The sequence below is a fragment of the Macadamia integrifolia genome, unplaced genomic scaffold (genome assembly GCF_013358625.1).
Source record: "Macadamia integrifolia cultivar HAES 741 unplaced genomic scaffold, SCU_Mint_v3 scaffold_190A, whole genome shotgun sequence".
In the NCBI taxonomy this organism is placed as follows: domain Eukaryota; kingdom Viridiplantae; phylum Streptophyta; class Magnoliopsida; order Proteales; family Proteaceae; genus Macadamia; species Macadamia integrifolia.
In genome coordinates this window covers 60,104-78,141 of record NW_024870637.1, presented here as the reverse complement: position 1 = coordinate 78,141, position 18,038 = coordinate 60,104, and the positions used below count along the sequence as shown (strand labels likewise).

Genomic DNA, 18,038 nt, shown 5'->3' with positions numbered 1-18,038 from the left:
TATACCAAAACCACAAAACCTTTTAGTAAATGGTTTGATCGTGATTTCAAGTTTAAGATTGATTAGCTATATGGGTCGATTTGTTTTTAACCGTTTAACCTGTCAATTTCAAACCGAATTGACATCATGAAAATCTAACCATTTACACCGTCAAAATCGACCCGTTTAACCCGTACAATAATTTAATTGAATAAGGGGTTAACTAAATGTGTTTTCAATGCCTCACCCTTACATATTAGTGTCTTTAGTACATATAAAAATCCATTTATGGAAAATAAATTTTTTTTTTTGAATGAAAATATATTAAAGAAAAAAAAAAAAAAAAAAAAAAAAAAAAAAAGGAAATACAAAACCAAGTCATAAGCTATCCAAAGGCTGAAGCTCAAACAAATGAAGAAGGGGAGTGGACAAAACAACCATTAAGGGGGGATACAAGAAAAACTAGGGATGTGGGCAAATTAAATACCAAGAAAAGAATGGTACACTAAAAGAAGGGGGAGGGGAGAAATAAAATAAAAGAGGCTTCATCAAAGTTAGGGGAAGGGGAGACAAGTGGAAGATCTCAAGCCAAAGCAAGGTGCCTATTTCTAAAAGAATCTGGACACCTGGCACACCTATAAAGGATTTTATTCCTCACTTCAAAGGTGATGACATTCCATATTTGATCAATATAACGTGAAGATGAAGTCCATCTTCTTTTATTTCTTTCCCACCAAATATGGTGAATTGCTACATAAAAAACCACCTTACCTACAATATCACAAGGTTTACCACTAATAGGCCTTCCCTCCTGTCATCAGAAAGAAGAGGACTTAGTACCATACGGCTATGCAAAATCTGGAAAAATGTTGACAGCATTGGGATTTTACCCTAATCCACTATTTTAGAATTTATATCTTAAAACCGAAAATTGACTCATTGAACAAGTCCATGTTTGCAGACAAAATAATACTGGTATCCCCTAGCCCCATAAAAGAGGGGCCAGGTATTCCCCTTAACACAAAAGCCAATGAATACGTGGACATACAGTATTCACTCGTGTACAAGAATTACAAAAAGGATCATCACATCCACTTCCAACATATGCGAGATTCCCCAAGTTCCTTTATTATAGAAGCTGAAATAATCTAAACATGAAAAATGCAAGATCATATCAAACTTACCTCTTCCAAATCACTAGATCAACCAAGCTGACTTTGGAAAGAATTAGTCACTGTTTCCATATGATTCAACTGGTAGCAACAGATAGGAACTAATTTTAGAAGATGCACACCGGGAGCTGGGACCTTTCACCATCCAACCTGCTCATAAACCATAGTTTTGAAAAGAATATTGAAGTACTATATATGAGAAGTAATTGTAATGGAACTGCAGGTGGTTTACCGACCTCTCTCACCACATAAGAACCAGACATCTCTTCCTCTAAACCAGATGAATAAATGATGATCAGGAGTTCACAATCAACCATTCACCAGCCAAATCAACACATGAAGATGTCCGCATAATCCAGCTAGGAAAGGAAAAAAGCCAATCAACCGGAATAGCTCACGATCATCTGTATGCCCCCAGAAATGGAGAACGTGAAACCATTCTACCAGTTATCTCCTCTATGCAATGATTAACTTTCACTCCATTTTTACTAAGATTTGACACCAGTACCCTCTCTAATGATTCTATAAAAAATACATCTTATCCCGAAGTGCAACACAAAGGTAGAACCTGCTAATGAAAACCAATGGCCATATTTATACAGTAGTACAATAAAAATAAGATCTTTACCAAAACCACAGTAATCTGCTAGATGATGGAAATCATGTTGAGCAAGCTCTTCAGACATTTGAGGCGATAAATAAACGAATAAATAAAAATTGCTTCAGGGTGTCCTTGAGGAACAACAAACAACATCCAAAACCTTATCCCAACTTAATGGGGTGGCTACATGGAAATTCCAAACGAGGATGAATGCAAGGATCCATGCAAAAAGATTGACGGATTATGGCTAATTATAATAAGTGCCAGCTGTCAACCTGGCGCACCACATGTGGCAGCACATTGACTTGGATCATCTATCAGCACATGGTGTAAGTTGGAAGTGGAGTATGACTTTAATAATAAAAAAAATGATTTCTGTCCCTATAAGAAAGTATTATTTGAAAGAAAACGTAATGTTATAGGCAAATTTAATGAGAAACATGATTTATGTCCCTGAATCAACCATATAAACAGTTCCCCTCTCCATATGGGAACTTATATATGCATAATCAAGAATCCGAAACAATCTCCAACGCTATCTCTTCTTACCTTATTATCATATCAAACTCTATCTTGAGTTACCTTACCAGTACTGATTTGGCTTATTGTGTATATAATGTACTTTATGGTTGTAGAGATATTCAATGAGAAGAAAATTCACATCTTGTACAATAACATGGTATCAAGAGCACAGATTTCTTAATTTTTTTTTCTCTCTCCTCTGTACCACCGAACATCACTATTCCTCTTCCCTGGTTGTTGCTGCTATTGCTCGACTTTCCTCACCTCTACTTCAAACTTCCCTTGTCTGTTGTGTTGTTGATCATCTCATCCACGCTAGCATGGCTTCTAACGCTTTTATCGATTGTCCCAACACTTCAATTGGCTCTTCCACCATATTGTTCCCATTTGTCAATCACTTTCTTTCGATTTAGTTGACCCCTAATTTCTCAATCTAGAATAAGAAAGTGATCCCATTCCTTAAAGATTAAGACCTTTTAGGCCATCTTGATGGCATGTCCTGCTGCCCCCTAAAGATGTTCGTATTTCTCATTATGTCAATCTCTATCAATAGAGGATATAAATACATGTCATACAGAACCCTAGTCGACTAGGTATCTTATGGAAGGACAATATTGCAAGGAGTACAACAGGAAGGGTGATGGAGGGCCTTAGGGAAGAAAGGGAAGAAAACCTTGAAAGGACTAGTTGTAGGGGAGAAGGGAAGAATCATGCTAAAAGGGGGGAGGGGGAGGGGGAGGGGAAGGGGTCACACGTCTTGCACCATACCCCGCACTAAAACATTCAATTCAATTCAATTCATTCTCAAATCTGTATAATTACTTGGGTTGCATGCTTTTATATAATAAATTGAGACTAAAACTTGCCTAATCAAAATCTAAAACTGAAATAGCAACTACTAATTACTTCCTCAAGTCTAACTAATAAAATTAGAAACAAAATAAACTCAAATTGTTAACTCCCTAATTGACTATCAACTACCCAAATTAAAAGTTTGCAAATAATCCCCAAAAAAAATAAAATCTTAAAGATCCTAATAAATCCAAAAATTCAATCAGACCCTGTTCATCTCGGTTGAGATTGCCAGAAGAGTCAACCCTGTTCAACAACATCAATTCTGCATCAATTCCCCCGATGTTGAGAAAAACTCATCCACAAGTTTTAAAGAATGATAACAATAAAAACTCACGAACAGGGGTGAATTGCTCGTCATCTGCATTGAAACAAAATCCATGCTATGGAGCTTTGGAGGTGCATTCAAGTTCGAAAAATCATGGGGAATAACAAATTCATGATGGTGAACAAATGATACGGCATTGATGTCCTTCATTGCTTGATCCACAATTTTCACTTTTTGTTGTCATCACCTGTTCCACAATAGGACGGTCTTCCACTTGTGTCGATTCATCTAGTTTGTCTTCTAGTTGTACTGGGGGTTTCGCTTTCTTTGACTCAACCAATCTATGAAGATTAAATTTTTTATGCATGTGGTAAGCCTGTAGGGTGCACATATTGTTGTCACGATCAAGGATGTCGTCTCGTTGTTTCAACCAGCCTCTACCGAATTTAAAAGATTGCAAATAATCCCCAAACAAAATAAAATCCTAAAGATCTTAATGAATCCAAAAATTCAATCGGACCTGGTTCACCTCAGTCGAGATTGCTAAAGGGTCAACCCGGTTCAACAACATCAATTTTGCATCAAAGGGGAATATATAGTTCCATATAGGTGGAATTCTAACATATATAGAGTTCCCATTTTTGTGAGATTCTATATATAGTGATACCATATACGTTATAACACCCCCTCAAGTTGATGGTCGCCTATACAGAGCTTCAACTTGTCTCTCATGAACTGAAACCAAGATGTTGGAAGGGCCTTGGTAAGGGAATCCGCGAGCTGGTCATTAATGGAGATAAACTGAACTGTCAGCTATTTATTTGCAACCCGATCTTGCACAAAGTGAAAGTCTATCTCCATACGCTTGGTCCGGGCATGGAAGACTGGATTGGCGGATAGGTAAGTGGCCCCAACATTGTCACACCATAGGATTGGGGGACTTCAAATAGGAACACCGATCTCATGAAGGAGTGATTCCAACCAAATTAGCTCTGTAGCTGCATTAGTCAGAGCTTTGTACTCAGACTCAGTAGATGATCGACCAACGGTCTTTTACTTATGGGAACACCAAGATATGAGATTAGAGCCAACATAGATCGCATAACCACCGGTAGATTTGCGATCATCACCATTGCCAGCCCAGTGAGCATAAGAAAAGGCCTGTAGGGTGGTAGATCCCGTAGATTTGGAAAATAAGAGACCATAAGTCCGAGTTTGCTTCAAATATCAAAGAATGCGCTTCATAAGGCTCCAATGCTCCTCAGTTGGAGCATGCATGAATTGGCAAACGTGATTGACAAGAAAGGGAGACATTAGGTCTGGTCAAGGTGACATATTGGAGGGCCACAACGATGGATCTTTAGAGGTTGGGGTCAACCATCGGAACACCCCCTGAAAGTGATGGCTTGGCAGTGGTGGCATTGGTGTGAGGATGCCCTTGTAGTCTATCATACCAACACGCTGTAGAAGATCACCTATATAAAGACTCTGAGAGAGAAGCATGCCCTTGGAGTGAGGTAAGGCCTTGATTCCAAGGAAAAAGTGTAAGGGACCTAAGGCCTTGATGGAGAACTCCGCTGCCAAGGAGGATAGTAGCTCGATAATATGAGTTGAGGCATTACATATGACCAGAATGTCATCGACATACACCAACACATAAATTAGAAGAGAACCATTTTTGTAAGATGGAGGGGTCCGTCTTGGAGGCCAAAATAAACTGTAGTAGAAAGGTAGATAGCTGGTGGAACCATGCTCTAGGGGCCTGCTTAAGACCATTTAAGGACTTGTGAAGGCGACACACATGACTGGGGTGGGAAGTGTCGGTGAGCCTAGCGGGCTGAATCATATATACCTCCTCATGGAGTACACCATGCAAGAAAGCATTGTGTACATCAAGCTGGCCTATGGACCATCCACAAGTAACAGCCAAAGATAAAATGGTTCGAATCGTGGAGGGTTTGACCATAGGGCTAAATGTCTCTGTGTAATCCACAACATGCTGTTAATGAAACCCCTTAGCAACTAAGCGAGCCTTGTAGCGCTCAAGGAATCCATCAAATTTCCTCTTGACACAGTATACCCATTTGCACCCAACCAAATTTTGAGACCGAGTAGGAGGAACTAAGGACTATGTGCCATTGTGAACCAGGGCAGTGAACTCCGCACTCATGGCTGCCCGCCATTCTGGTAATTTGATGGCTTGGGAGAAGTAGGTGGGTTTTGGGGAGGGTGAAGGTTGAGTCTCAGTGGATAGGGCTTGGGGCGGCTTGTTGTGAGGTCTAAGGGTCATGGCATGCCCCTTAGAGGCATTCGGTGGCACAAGGGAAGGGGGCGGTGATGTGTGGGAGTTAGCCATAGGCACTGTGGAAGGGTAGGATGTGGGGGTGGCATACAAGTCCAGGAGAGGTCTCTGGTGTGGTAGGGAGGAGAGGTCGGTGGAGAGGTGGAGGTGGGGGATGGTTGTGGTGTTGCCGTGGTGGGGGTTAGAGCCATGGTGGGGCTAGAGCCATTGGAGGTAGGAAATGGAAGATTGGTGTGGGGAGAGGGAGGCAGCGTGGGATGAGGTTGTGGTGGAGGCAACAATAAGAGGGTCACACGAGTAGGGACAACAGCCCATGGGGTAGGAGGAGGAGATTGTGGAGGGGGGAGGGAGGACCAAGGATGGAGGGAGAGGAAAAGGGGAAGGTGGATTCATCAAAGCGAACGCGCTTGGCAATATAGAACTTGTTGGAAAGGTGATCAAGAGACCCGTAGCCATGATGAGAGGGATTGTACCCGAGGAACACATAGGGAGTGGAATAGAAGGCCATCTTATGGCGGTTATAGGGTCGAAGGTAAGGATAGCAGCGAAAACCAAAAGTACGAAGGAATAAGTAATCAGGGGCTTTATTATGAATAAGCTGAAAGGGGGAAACATGATTGGAGACTTGAGATGGCATCCTGTTAATTAGGTACACGACAATTTCGAAAGCGAAGTGCTAGTAGTGCATGGGAACCTAACTATGGGCTAGAAGGGAGAGACCCGTCTCGGTAATGTGGCGATGACAACACTACTGACCCCTGCTGTGCATGGGTGTGGGGAGAGGTAAGTCAGTGAGGGATACCAACCTTAGAGAAGAATGAGGGGAGAGAGAAAAATTCACCTCAGTCAGTTTGGATTTGTTTAATTTGTCGCGAGAATTTCCGTTCAACAAGAGATTTAAAAGTTTGAAAAATAGAAAACACCTCAGATTTATGCACTAAAGGATAGAACCAAATATATTTAGTAAAATCATTAACAAAAAACAAAGAAATGATGTCCAGAGATGGACAATGTATGGGAGGGACCCCAAACATCACTAAACACAAGATCTAAAGGAAACAAGCTACGTGAACTAGATAATTGAAGATGTAGACGAGCTTTGCCAAGTTTGCAGGCGTTGCATAGGGACTAACGACGAGAAGAATGGCACGAAAAATTATTTTCACGAACAATATGACAAAGGAGTCGTTCGTGAGGGTGATCAAGATGGGAGTGCCAACCATCCAAAGTGGTTCTTTTAGCAATACTGGTGATAGGAGAAGGAAGCTTGGACTCCAGGGTGTAGAACCCCTCTTTACTTGGACCGGAGAGAAGTGTCATGTTGGTACCCTGATCCTTGACAAGAAAGTGAGAAGGGTGAAACTCAAAAAATACACCATTGTCCTTAGCAAATTTAAGAACAGAGAGAAGAGGTTTAGTAATGGAGGGAACATGGAGAACATTATTTAAAGTGAAAGGATAGGAACGAGAAGCAATAGTAGAGGAACCAACATGGGATATGGGGAGACCCTTGCCGTTGCCGACTTGGAGGTTATCATTACCAGAATACCCATCATATGTAGAGAGAGTTCAGGTCAGGGGTAACATGGTGAGTAGCTCCGGTGTCAGGATACCACATTAGTGCAGCCGAGGGGTAGGGAGAGGTGTAGTGACGGGTAGGGAGAAGACTTGGTTCGGCATAATGGGCGGTGGGAAGGTATGTATGGGATGGGTGGTAGGTTTGGGGGTAAGGAGGGTTACGAGGCTTGGGGCGATAGTAGCAGGTATTGGAGTTATGGTTGGTCCGCTAGCAAATAGTGCAATATAGACGGCCAGAGGGCTATTGAGATTGGCAACCGCAACCACGACCAAATCTACCACGCCTCTGTCCCCTGTTAGACCCACAACCAGAGGATGTGTTGCCAGGGTCATTAGGGGAAGGGGAGGACCGTTGAGCGGTGTTGGTGGTTAGAGAAGACGAGTCAGTGTCGGTAGGCTCAGAGACCGAAAATTGGATAAGGCACGGTGACTCATGACTGAAAAAGTGCATGCAGTTCCGTGTCTACGGGAATAGTCTCACGAGCAAGGATGTAAGGGATGATACCCTGGAGATCTTCATGAAGAGAACGCATCACATGGATGTTGAAGTTGGCCTGCTTAAGGGGTTCACTAGTGGCTGCCAGTTCATCAAAGAAGCTTGGCTCGCTAAAGAAGGGTGACTGATTCCTCAAGTTTCTGATAGAGATTCTGAAGATTAAGATGGAGGGACATCAGGCGTTGTGGAGGAGGGGGAGCCAAAGGCAGCAGAGAGTGTGGCCTAGATGTCAAGGCTGGTGTCCTTGTCCAGAATAAGAGGACAACATCCTCAGATAGAGATGCAACTAGAATACTGACAAGTTACGCATCCTGTTGGTGCCAAGTTTGAGCATTAGAGGAATCGGTGGGACATGGAATGGAGCCATCCACATAACCTAAGAGACGTTGGCCTTGAAGAAAGGGGACAAGTTGTTTCTTCCAAAGAAGAAAATTTGTAGGGGTAAGCTTAATGGAGAGGTAATGGTGGGAAGAGGAGAAAGAAGAGAGGGAGGGAGTAGTGGTGGTGGTGGTAATAGGTGTAAGAGCCTGTGGGTTAGGGAGAGTACCAGGCGAGGGGGTCTCTTTGGTGGCCATTCTAAGAGAATCGACTAGGACAGTAAGAGAACTCGGGAGTTCAAAAGGAGAAGAAGAACAGAAAAAGAGAGCTCAGTGGAGCATTTTATAGCCCTGATACCATAAAGATGTTTGTATTTCTTATTATGTCAATCTCTATCAATAGAGGATATAAATACAGGTCATATAGAACCCTAATCGACTAGGTATCTTATGGAAGGACAATATTGCAAGGAGTACAAAAGGAAGGGGAAAATATAGTTCCATATAGGTGGAATTCTATCATATATAGAGTTTCCATTTTTATGAGATTCTATATATGGTGATACCATATATGGGAGATACTATATATGTTATTACCCCCATAGAGCCGTATGAAGCCCTTATCTGGCACAGATATGACTCGCAGCTTGTTAGTCTTCTCATCGCCTCCCTATCTGAGGATGTGAAATCTGGTTATGCCTCTATGATGCATTCGGCTCCGCGTCTACAACGCATATGATGTCTCTCCACCTCAAAACCTTCGCTTAAAGGCAGACGAATCTGTTACTCTATTCTTGCAATATACTAAATCTATTGTCGATGAACTGGAAACTGTCGGTAGCCCTTTCAAAAGTACTGACTTTAATATTCACATTCTCTATGCCCTATGTGATGATCCCCAAGACATCATACCATCTGTGTTGACTCGTTCCCCCCTCCATCCTACATAGAGAGCTTCAAAGGTTGCTTCTCAGCCATGAGAGCATACGCACCTTCAGTAAGTTGTCTACACTGATGCACATGAATTCCTGTTGAGATGATCGTAGTTAGTTTACTATTTACCTTGGTTATTTAATATTTACACTATAGTAACTATTGTAGATAAAGACACTTAGTCAGCAATACCCTACTTTTCTTATTTTTGTTGTAACCTTCTTATAAATAATAATGACCTCTATCATTACTTCAAGTCATTCTCAATCCTCTAATTCACAACTCAACTTGGTATTAGAGCCAAAAACACTAATTGTCCCTCTTTTCTTCTTTTTGGTTTTCTTGTCCACTCTTGGGGGACTCGCCTCCTAGTCTAGCATGGTAGACTAAACCCCATTCCATACACAATTCACCCTAAACCATCGCACCTCCTCACCGCACCTATGCAACCTAATGTTGTCGCACCTTCCTCCTCTTGTTATCGCTGCCTTCACGCGTCCTCATGTTGAAATTGGTTTCATTGCCTCACTGCAGGTGTCACCACCACTTGTGTTGCTACCATCTACTTCTACTATCTCCACGTGTGTCTACCTTCTGAGCCATGGCTACTATGATTGATGATGCCAATAATGGTATCTCCTATGTGGTACAAGATGGTCGTCGTCCAGGCAAATTGTTCTCTCTCCACCCTGGTCTAATCAATCACAATGGTCAGAACTATCTCACGTGGTCTCGTGCAGGCCTGCATGCAATCCATGGGAACTTCTCTGGCCTTATCACTGGAGACATATGCAAACCCATGGATCCTACTGCCACTAACACCTGGTTAGCCAATGATGATTTTCTTTTCATTTTTTTTTTTTTGCTCAACTCTATGGAGCCTACTATCAACCCAACTTCATCTTGCTCAACTCTACTAAGGAACTATGGAATGTAATCAAACCAACATATTCTCAAGGAGGGAACTACACTCAGATTTACGAGATCCGGCGTACTGTTCGTTCCACCGGCTAAAAGGATTTGTCTCTTACTGCTTATTATTATTATTCCACCTTATACACTCTTTGGCAACAATTGAATTTCTATTAGCATGCCCCTTTGGTTTTCCTTGCTAATGTTAGAACTTCCAAAGGAAGAGAGATGGAATGGGTATATGACTTTCTAACAGGTCTAAACCTTGATTATGACCAGGTAAGGGTGCAGATTGTGGGCTGTGACACCATTCCGACTCTCCTACAAGCATATAACATGGTTCTGTCCTTATAATCTTTGATCTAGTCGGGATAAGGTACGTGTGGCGAATGGCTCCTAGTCTTCTATCTCTGGTAAAGGTTCTATGTCATATTCTCCCACTATTTTTCTTCTGTATGTTCATCATATTCCTAAATTATTTGCTAACTTGCCTTCTATTTATCGTTTGATTGTGGAGTTGAATTGTTCCGTTCACTTTTTCTCTACTCATTGTCTATTTCGGGATCTAGTGATGGGTGCAAAAATTTGGTATGGTTGGGTCCGTGATGGGCTCTACTAGGATTCTCTGTCAGCTGCGCCCTCCCCTATTTTAGCACTTACTCTTCGGTCGAACAGTGCTCTCCCTCAACTACACTAGTGGCATCATCGTTTAGGACACTCTTCTTTTTATATTTTACATCGTTTGTGTCCTGATTTAGTTAAGCATTTTGGTTTGGAACAACTTCAATGTGATATAGGTGAGTTTCCTAAACATACACGCAACTCTTATCCCCCAACTAATGATAAAAGTGATTCCATTATCTATTATTCATTCTGACTTATGGAGTCCTTCTTGGACTATTGATTGGAATGCTTTTTGTTGGTTTATTACTTTTATTGGTAATTTTACTAGTCATACTTGGTAGTACCTTCTTCATAGTATGTCTGAGGCATTTGCTTGTTTCCAATCTTTCCATGCCATGATTTATAGATGGTTCAATGCCACTATTCGAGTCCTTCATAGTGATAGTGGCATGGAATACATTGATAGTACCGTTCAACAGTACCTTGACTCTCATGGCATTCTCTCCTAGACTTCCTGTGTTAGGAACCCTGAACATAATGGGATCCCTAAGCGGAAGAACCATTACCTTCTTCACATCACTTGTGCTCTCTTGTTTTCCATAGGGGTTCTTAAATACCTTTGTGGAGATGTTGTCCTTACTGCTGCCCACCTTATTAACCAAGTCCTTTGTAGTGTGCTTAACTTCAAGCCTCTTATTTCATTTCTCTGGGATCATTCCATTGCTTCTCCCCTTCCTCCCTAGGTCTTTGGGTGTGTCTACTTTGCCCATAACTCCTTCCTTTCCTGCTCCAAATTAGATCATCGTGTCGTCTGGTGTGTTATCCTTGGTTACTTGGCTTCTCAAAAGGGGTATAAGTGTTATCACCCACTACTCGCCATATGTATGTAACTATAGATGTTAGTTTTCACCAATCTGAGGCATATTTCACATCGCCTCCTCAGGCGGAGAGTCTTGAGGAAGAGATTCTGTTAGTTATTGATGTCTCCTATTCATGGGGAGCCACCGGTTAAGGGGAAGCCACTACCTGTTAAGGGGGAGCCACCAATTCTGCCACCTATTCAGCCTATAAAGGATGGGATCACTTACACTCGAAGGTCCAAGAAAAAGGGCACCACTAGTGACCAACCATACCCTTCTGCAGCACCTCCATCAGATTTGCTGATTTCAGGTAATACTATCATATACTTGATAATGTGTCTATTGCTCCTTTAGAGGACAACTGTCCCATTGTTGTTCGAAAGGGAGCTCTTGTACATAACACCCCATTTCCCACTTTGTTTCTTATGTATCTCTATCTCTCTCATATTAGGATTTTTTTCGGTTGTCTTCTGTGTCTATTCCACAGGATTCGGAAGAAGCCATCAATGGTCTGAACTAATAGGCTGCTATGGTTGAGGAAATGCAAGCATTAGACAAAAATGGTACCTAGGAACTTATCCCTTCCCCACAAGGGAAGAAATTAGTTGGATGCAAATAATGATAAGATCTCCAATCTCAAGGCCCTACTAGCAGCAGAGTTTGAAATTAAAGACTTAGGGCCTCTTCGGTATTTACTTGGGATTAAGGTTGCAAGATCCAGTAGAGGTATCTTCATTTCCCAGTGTAAGTATGTTTTAGATCTCCTTAGTGAGAATGGTATGCTTGGATGCAAGTTTGCAGATGCTCTCATGAAGGTCAATCATTAACTCAATAGTGTAGTGGGTTAATTGGCTGATAAGGAACAAAACCACAGACTCATTGGTCAACTGATCTATTTATTTTACATTTGGCTTGATATTGCCTATGTTGTGGGGATTGTACGACACTTCCTTCATGATCCCCGAACATCTCATCTTAATGTCCTATATCGTATTTTGAGATATTTGAAGTCCGCTCCTAGCAAAGGTATTCTCTTCTCTAATAATGAGCACTTGGAGATAGAAACCTTTACTGACGTTGATTGTGTGGGATTTCTGATGATTGAAGATCTACTTCTAGGTATTGTACCTTCCTTGGGGGAAATTGTTACATGACGAAGCAAGAAGTAGTCCATTATGTCTCGTTTTAGTGCTGAAGCAGAGTATCGTGCAATAGACATGGGGATTTATGAACTAATGTGGCTGAAGCAGAGTATCGTGCAAAGCCTTTATGTGATCTTGGAGTTGTTCTTGAAGGCCCTATGCGGTTGTACCGTGATAGCAAGGCAGCTGCCATTATTCCTCATAATCTTCTTTAACATGATAGAATGAAAAATATTGAGATTGATAGGCACTTCATCAAAGAGAAACTCGAACAAGAGACAATATGCATACCCTTTGTTAGTTCTGAAAATCAGTTGGTTCATGTGTTTACCAAGGCTGTTCTCTGTAAGCGTTTCATCCTCTTGTCTATAAGTTGGGCATATATGATATATTCACGCCAACTTGAGGGGAAGTTTTGAATTGACCGTAGTTAGTTTACTATTTCCATTGGTTATTTACTATTTACCATAGTGATTTTTGTAGATAAGGACGCTTAGGCAGCAATGCCCTATTTAATTTATTTTGGTTGTAACCTTCTTATAAATAAGAATGACTTCTGTCATTACTGACAAATCAAATCATTCTCAAACCTCGGATTTTCAACTCAAATCTTCCCCACATCTGTTAATACCACACAATTGTCCCCCCATCTCCTAATGGTCACAGCTCCTCCAACATTGGTTGTGGTTCATCTCATGGTCGCAGGGGGCATGGCAGATCTGGCCTTGGTCGTGGGGGTCACAAAGCTCCTCAGCATCAGGGTGGTCATTTCTATTGCACCATTTTCCAATGTAAAAATCATAATATGAATACTTGCTATCACCGCCCTCGCTTTGTACCCTCCCCCCACAACCCTACCCTCATTTTCCCACCTACCCCCAAACACCCATTATGCTCAACTCGCCCTTTCAAGTTATCTGCCCTACCCTTCTCCCTCTCCCTCCACTACACTGACCTGGTATCCCGACATTGGAGCTAAGCACCATGTGACTCCTAATCTCCAGTCTTTCTTATCGTTCAACGACTATTGTGGACTAGACCATCTTCATGTAGGCAACGGTAAGGGTGTTCCCATTACACAAATTGGTTCTACTTCCATTCCTTCCCATTCACCTCCCCTTATTCTTGTCAGTTGTCAAATGTCTTTTAGATTCTATTTCAAAACCCCTACGTTTTGTCCAAAAACTTTCCAAGGACAATAGATTATTTTTTGAATTTCACCCATCTCATGTTTTTTTTGTCAAGGATCAGGTTAACAAAACGACACTTCTCTCGACCGAGTAATAGAGGCCTTCACACACTGGTTTCATCATCCCATCTTTCTCCCTCCACTAGTATCTCCCATCTTATGATTCCTCTTAATATATTGCCTTGTTAGTCTACCCGACTCCGTCATGTCTTCAACGCCTATCAACTTGGCAAGGTCAATTGTCTATCTTTGGAGAAACTACTCCTCGTATTCAATCTACCCAACTCGTCATGTCTTTAATGGTTGTCATTCATCTATCTTTAGGAAAAACTAGTTCCCATAGTCTTTTTCCACTTGATTTGGTTTTTAGTGATGTATAGGGTTCTTCCCCCGCGCCCTCCATCAATGGCATCGTTTCTTTGTAATCTTCATTGATGAAAATAGGAAATTTGTTTGGTTTTATCCTCTTGCATATAAATCAGAAGTCTTAACTGTGTTTCACCAATTTAAAAATTGAGTTGGGCATTATTTTCACGTTCCCTCAAGGTAATTCAAACTGAATGAGGTTGGGAGTATCGCTCCCTCCCCACTTTTTTTAACCCAACACGGTAAATCCCATTGGGTTTTTGCCCCCTACCCATGAGTAGGAAGGCTTTGATAAATGGCATCACTACCATATTGTGGAGCCAAGTTTCTCTTTCGTCACCCATAGTTCAGTTCCATGCAATTTTGGCACTATACGTTTGAAACTACAGTGTACTTTATCAACTGTATGCTATCCAAAGTGTCTAACAACCTTCCCTCTTTCCAACTTGTTTATCACAAGGCTCTTAATTATAAGTTCCTTCATATATTTGATTGCCTCTACTACCCTTTCTTTGTCCCTATAACCGCCACAAGCTAGACTATAGATCCACCCTTTGTGTTCTCTTGGGTTATAGTCCCCCCATCATGGTTACTGTGTTAACATTTTTGCCTATCGGTTTTACATTGGTTGCCATGTTAGGTTCGTCTTCCCCTTCGTTTCCTAATCTATACTCATTCCAACCCAACCTCCCCCTTTCCCCCCTCTTCAATACTTTTCCCCTCATTCGCATCTCTTCTATGCCCTCCTAGGCCCCATCGTGCAACCCTTTTTAAAACATCCTCCCCCTACTCAACCTATCTCCTCTACCTACCAATCCCCAATCTCTGCCCTTCTCCCACCACTACCTAATCATCAGTGCCCCTCTACACTCCAACGTCCTCCCCTATAACCTCTTCACTACCTCCTCCATCTTCTTCCCCACCTCACCGAACCCACCTCCTAACTGACCTTTCACCAATCCCCTATGAGTGCCAGTTCCCCATTACCTTCCTGCACCGATCTTCAACTCCTTCAGGATCAAACCCCCTGCAACTCCTACCCACATCAATCAGATGTAACTTCGCCCTTGCACCAAACCCACCTATGCCCTTGTTACAACTTCCAGTGCCTGTGCCTCCCTTGAACAGATATGTTTCTCCTTGGCAAATAAGCTCCCTGATGTTGAGGAATTTATATTCTATTTTGAAAAGGCACTTGGTCCTTGGTTCCCCTCGCACTAGCATGAATTCAGTATTTTTTTTTTAAGGCATGATTTTAGTATGGCAATGGGGTTACCATATCAAACGGAAAGCATACGGTACCCTAGAACAATACAAAGCCCGCTTGGTTGCTAAGTGCTTCCAACAATAGCACGGTATTGCCATACTGATACCTTCAATCTTGTTGTCAAACCAGTTACCGTTCATACAGTTCTCTCAATTGTGATTGCTCAGGGGTGGCCTACTCAACAACTTGACATACAGAATGCTTTTCTCCATAGGATCCTGAATGAGGAAGTCTACAATTCTCATCCCCCAGCTTTAATGATCTCAATCGGCCACATCATGTTTGCAAATTGCACGTCTCTCAAAGGCTCAAGCAATCAGCTGATGCCTGACTTCATCACATTACTCAGTTCTTGGTTCAATTTAGGTATGTTGCATCCAAAACCGACCCATCTCCCTTCATCTATGATGATGATATCCTCGTTACTAGCAATACTTCTACTCAGGTGATTCATCTGTTATCCCAACTCGCCACCGAGTTCTCAATCAAGGATTTGGGACCATTGAGTTTTTTATTGGGAATTGAGGCCCTCCCTGACTCACAGGCACTTTCGCTATCTCTTATACTAGTGATCTTCTAAAAAGAGCAAGAATGGCTAAATTCAAAGGGGTTCTCACACCTATGGCTATCACGCCCAAGCCCACATCTTCAGCGGGTGCGCCCATACTTCTAAAAAGAGCAGGTATGGCTAAATTCAAAGGGGTTCTCACACCTATGGCTACCACTGCCAAGCCCACGTCTTCAAGGGTGCACCCATACCCAATCGCACTATGCACAGATCTATTGTGGGTGCCTTGCAATGTGTTACACTAATGCATCCAGATGTCTCCTTCGATGTCAATTGGGTGTGTCAATACATACATGCACCAATTGATGAGCATTGGGCCTTGGCTATATGCATCCTATAGTACCTGGAAAACACAAAAGTATATGGCTTGCTCATTCAATGGTCACCAAAATCTGCTCTACAAATATTTTGTGACGTCGACTAGGCAGGAAATAGTGATTATCACAAGTCTATTGGTGTTTACGCCATTTTCTTAGGCTCCAATCTCATCTCTTGGGGATCTCGTAAGCAGAAAATGGTGGCTAAATCCTCTAGCGCAGCTGAGTATAAAGCCCTAGCTAATGCCACAACTGAACTCATCTTGCATGAGTCTTTTTTTAAAGAGCTGGGGTTTCCTCTATGAGGCCCTCCTTTTTTATGGTGTGACAAAATTGGAGCAACCTAACTCTCCGCTAATCCGGTGTTCTATTCTAAACCAAGCATGTCAAGATAGACTTTCATTCTTTTGTGATCAGGTCGCTAAATGCCAACTTTCAATACAGTTCATTACCACCAATGATCAGATTGCTGCTATACTGACAAAGGCTCTACCTACTAAACATTTTCAGTTCATGAGGAACAAGTTGAAGATCCGTTGTCACCGACCTTCCACTTGAGGGGGTGTATCAACTGTGTAGCATCCTCAATCAAGAATCCTAAATAATCTCGAACGCTCTCTCTTTTTACCTAATTATTACATGTGATATCAAACTCTATCTTGAATTAGCTTTTCTATATTGACTGTAATCCTTAACAGCAATAGCTGACTAGGGCTTGTTGTTTATATAATGTACTCTATGGTTGTAGAGAAATTCAATGAGAATACAATTCATACCTTGTGCATTAACACCCTACCCATGTAAGAGAGTATTATTTGAAAAGAAATTGACTTGTTTTATTGAAACAAAAGAGTTAAAAATCATTGACCTCACCTGTAGTTGCATTACCCGCCTTCTTTTCTATTGTCAAAGAATCCCTCTCTATCTCTACTTTGTGGGGAACACTATTTGTTCTGGTTCTATGGCTCCACCATCCCTAAGCTATACCTACATCTGGAAGTTGGCTATATTCTGTTCATTTCCCCCCTTACCCTCCCCTCTCTTCTCCTCAAGGATTGAGGATCTCCACTCGTGAGTTGTAGACCCTTGGGGCTCATAAATTCTCTTCCCTCATCATTCTGTTTCCCTTTTCTTCACAATGACGTTGATGTTACCTATCAATATATATATACATATATATATACACACGCCCACATGTGTAATGTGGGAACAAACTTCTAATCACCCAGCCTTTTCCCCTTTTCCTTCTCTTCCCTTCTTTTTATTTAGGGGTGGGGGGGGGGGAGGGGCATGGAGAGTACCTAATGCAAACTTACATGTGCAACAGAACCAAGAAAAAAGGAAGAAACGATTGGGTTGTCCTACCCTATTATGGAACCTATTCTCATGAAACTCAACTATCTAATAACACACTCCCATGTGCTCTCCTGGGACAACCATAATGGTCCATAGAATCTTTTTCCGCGGACCATTTACCATAAAACTATGTTCAATAAAATCTTAAATTTCTACTAAAAGAGCAAATGGTTCTGGTTGGAATCATTGAACTGGCTAAATTCTGGCAAGCCATCTAGGTAGTCCTCAAGATAAGAGTCAATATGGTGTATAAGGATATCAGAACAATGATACCTGTCATGATAAAAACACTTTCTTTGAAAGATGGTTGGTATTCTCACCATCTGAATATTAAGCAGATGTTGTCATGCAGGAGAGAACTAGGTCAGGAAAATCCTAATGAGATAAGACTGCCAAACAAAACCCCCCCTCCACCAC

General features: G+C 41.8%; 1 long non-coding RNA gene across 6 annotated transcripts in view; it reads right to left on the bottom strand.

Moving 5' to 3' along the window:
- Positions 1-381: 381 nt before the first annotated feature.
- The window catches only part of LOC122071191, a 67,950-nt gene continuing 50,293 nt past the window's right edge, over positions 382-18,038 (bottom strand). For 3 of the 6 annotated variants that reach the window (XR_006138085.1, XR_006138086.1, XR_006138087.1), the window contains one exon: positions 849-1,719. This is a non-coding gene — a long non-coding RNA (uncharacterized LOC122071191). Of the gene's footprint in view, positions 791-848; positions 1,720-18,038 lie in introns of those variants that run through there. The other 3 variants (XR_006138089.1, XR_006138084.1, XR_006138088.1) reach the window with 3 other exon arrangements.